At 41.1% G+C, this 3,612-nt stretch overlaps 1 long non-coding RNA gene across 1 annotated transcript; it reads right to left on the bottom strand.

The window, feature by feature from the left end:
- Nucleotides 1-272: 272 nt before the first annotated feature.
- Nucleotides 273-2,136, bottom strand: LOC119301553. The gene is made up of 3 exons (XR_005147079.1): nucleotides 1,972-2,136; nucleotides 1,748-1,810; nucleotides 273-942 (listed from the first exon to the last, which is right to left on the bottom strand). It is a non-coding gene; the product is annotated as an uncharacterized LOC119301553 (long non-coding RNA).
- Nucleotides 2,137-3,612: the final 1,476 nt, after the last annotated feature.

The raw sequence follows: 3,612 nt of genomic DNA, 5'->3' as shown, positions 1-3,612 counted from the left end.
TTTGTAGGCACAAGCGAGAGGCCTTTTCGTTTTGAGTGTCGCTCGAATTAGACAACGGCCGAGCTCTGCATGGGAACACCATGGACAACCTCGGCGTCACTAGCTGCATGAGGACATCATGGACAACCTCAGCGTCACTAGTGAGGGGGATGACGCGGCTCTGCTGGAGGACGAAGAAGGCTACGAGTTGTTGGGTGCATATCGTAAGGTGGTTGGGTGCATATCGTAAGGTGCACAAGAGTAACAAGGGAAAAAACGAATATTCAAATCTGAACCCAGGCTCATCTGCTCCCGGTGAAGAGCAAATTCAAAAACAAATACTCCATGCCAAATTTCATCGTGTTTGAACATCTGAGTAGCTCTCGGCAGAAAAAACCTGATCTAGTTGTGCAGTTTGTCGTATGGTAGCCCTCCGCCAACCACCATCTACGCGTATGGCACGCACGATTCCTGGATATCAATGATGGATAGGCGGCTTAAAAACTGATATGTACTCTGTGTGAGCGTACACTTATCCACGAATCAACGATTCAGCTGAGCGTAGGTCAACACGGACTATGCTATTCTAGCACACGTACTCTTATCAATTAATTGCCACTCACAAAGTCGCTATGGTGCCGATGAGACATGAGAGCCAACCTCCATGGATCAGCTCATGCCGGGGATTGTTCAATTCCGTGAAGCCACGGTTGGTGCACCTGCCTTCCCGGCAGTGTCATTTCACTTGTGCCCCTGGGAACCATTGTTCTCCTTAACATTAGCTACATTTAAAAGGAACATTAGCTACCTCCCTGCGAGTCCGGAATGCTGGTAACTGAACATGACCCGATATTTCTGTTCTCTTCAAGTGACCCGAATGATGGAGATGAAAATGACAACATCTTAAACAGGCGAAGCAACATGAATGTCGTCTGCACATGCCCAGAAATGCACCCTATTTGCCTGCAAAAGGAGAGCAAACGGTCACTTTGTGGCCTTATCCAAATAATTACAAGATGTAAAGCATATGATATCGAATGCAAGGCATCACTACAAAACCACAAAACTATATTAGAAACAATAATAATAACAATGTAGCAGCATGAGTAACACATTTTGTGAAGCATGAAGCATGAAGCTTTAACACTCAATCTGAACTCTAGCCAACCAGATGTTGGATCACTACCAAGTTTTCTTTATTTTTTGTATGCAATACACCCACATGACTTCAGAACAATGCTTTCACTGCCTATCTGTGTGTCTTGTATTCGAAATGCATGTCAAGGCACAAAAACATCACCCCAGCATAAAAGAGAGGCACAGAGACATCTAGTCCACTGTGTTCTCGTGTCATTAACAATTCCAGTTCTCTTGTAAAGAAAAAAAAAGGGAGCATGATCTGCAAAGAAAACCTTGGACAGAATATCCAGAAATCACTACAATTAACATGTAGTTTCCCTTGTTCATATCCCTTCAACTTTCAACCACAATCCTCACACTACTATCCTCATTACCCTGATCTTGTAATCTCTCCCTCCCTCCTAAGTATCAATACCATCCTCTCAGGTATAGAAAAGGGTAGTACTCCCTCCGATACAAAATAAGTGTCGTTGTTTTAGGAAAAAATTGAACTAAAAACACAACACTTATTTTGGATCGGAGGGAGTAGCATCTAATGTAAAGTGCCACAAGGGCTAACTGAAATATGAATTTAGGCCCTGATTGGATTGGCCTTTCACAGCGCCATACCCCTGTAAAATATACATACCTGATACCTCCATCGGTCGTTTCTCTTTCCAGTTGAAAATCAAGTGTGGCCGGTATTATACACCTGTAAAATAAATACAGGTGTATAAAAATACACCGATGCCAAGCGGGGCCTTACTAGGTACTCCCTCCGTAAAGAAATATAAGTAGTGATCTAAACGCTCTTATATTTCTTTACAGAGGGAGTACTCCACAAATTATCCAATAATAATACATGGTACGTACATTTGATAGCTGAAGTTTAAGGCTCCTTGTCGAAGAAGATTTGAGCATGGGGTGAAGCTCTTCTATATGTTATCAGTTCGCGCAGTGCATCCTCACTAGACTTTAAGCTTCCGTAACCAAGAGTAATAGACATCATGCGAAGAGCTGTAGCTTTAGATAAAAGAAGCTGTATAAAACACATTTCATTTGACGAACAGAGAACCCGTCAATCGCACAACTTGAAGGTTGGGACACATGTCGTCGGTCCATTGTGCATTCTGAAACTCCCCATTTGCTTCATTTTCCTCATCCGAAAAAACATCAATCTTGAAAAACAAACCAAACGTATAAATCACACGAGTAGCATGCCAACCTCCAAAACAACATATGTAGGATAAACATACAAGGCAGTGTGTTTAGTTTGTACCATTATATCAAGTTCTTCAAGGTTAGGAGCATTCCTCAACATGCAAAAGGTTGACAAAATGGTAGGCATTTCCTCAAAGTGAGTCCAGAGGGTTAAACTCTTTAAGTTGTCAAAGGTGCATGGAAGTGTTTCCAGGATATGATCCTCTGTGAACTGTACAAAAAAAATGTTAAGATACAAAACTTAATGCAAATGCAAATGATAACTATTCCACCATTGATATAATTTATGCATTGCTCGTAATGCTAAAATTGCAAGAACATTTTGAACAAATTGGAAGCACTGAGTATCTCTGTTTAGAACAAAAGAATTCACACCCCTACGGAAAATGAGCAGGCTACAAATGTTAGAAACGCTACAGTGCCTTAATAATCCGAACGTCACTATTTGATTAGAATATTATTCGGATCGCCACTTAACACGAACAACAACACAATAGAGAGTTTATTTTTACTCATCTCGTTGTGCGGAGCAGAGAAAGCATTTAAAACTATTACAAATGCTTGCTGGAAAAGGCATTTCGCACATAACGTTACAGTATGTTCTGAATGTAAGTGCACAGTCCTAGAAACACTGGGAAACAGTCACACATAAGCCAGATTAATCCCAACTCTACAGGCTCCCTAACCCTAAGAAGTGTAAAACACCACCCAGTACCCAGATTTACATATTCAACTTCTGTTGCCTGATGTTATATAAAGTTTATTTTTTACATTTATTTTTGTGTGGACCAAAATAAACATTTGAAACGGTTACAAATGATTCCCAGAAAAGGCATTTCGTACATAACATTAAAGTACTATCTTATGAATAAGTGCACAGTTATTGAATAAATGAATAGGAAGGGGAACATAGTTGCACATAAGCCAGATTCATCCCAACTCCACAGGATCCCTGCCCCCTTCGATGTGTGAAACAACTTACGAGGCACAAACCCAGGACCCAGATTTACAGATTATACCCCCTATTGCCTAGTATCTATCAGCTCGGTTAGTTATCTATTTCGAGTGACAGCAATTACCGACAATCGATATAAGAGGTAGAAAGAAAAGTACAGATAGGTAGCACTTATTTAGAGTGAGCTTCCGAGCTTGAGCAAGCCCAGCAAGAAGTCCTCCGAAATCACTAAAGTTATCACAGTATTCCAAATTGATGGTGGCTTCGTGGAGATTTTGTAGCTCGGCGACTTGCCAGCCATGATTATCATTGGAAACGATAGTTAGGCTCCGGAGATT

This window comes from Triticum dicoccoides, chromosome 5A (genome assembly GCF_002162155.2).
Source record: "Triticum dicoccoides isolate Atlit2015 ecotype Zavitan chromosome 5A, WEW_v2.0, whole genome shotgun sequence".
Lineage (NCBI taxonomy): Eukaryota > Viridiplantae > Streptophyta > Magnoliopsida > Poales > Poaceae > Triticum > Triticum dicoccoides.
This window is presented reverse-complemented; position numbering and strand designations above follow the sequence as displayed.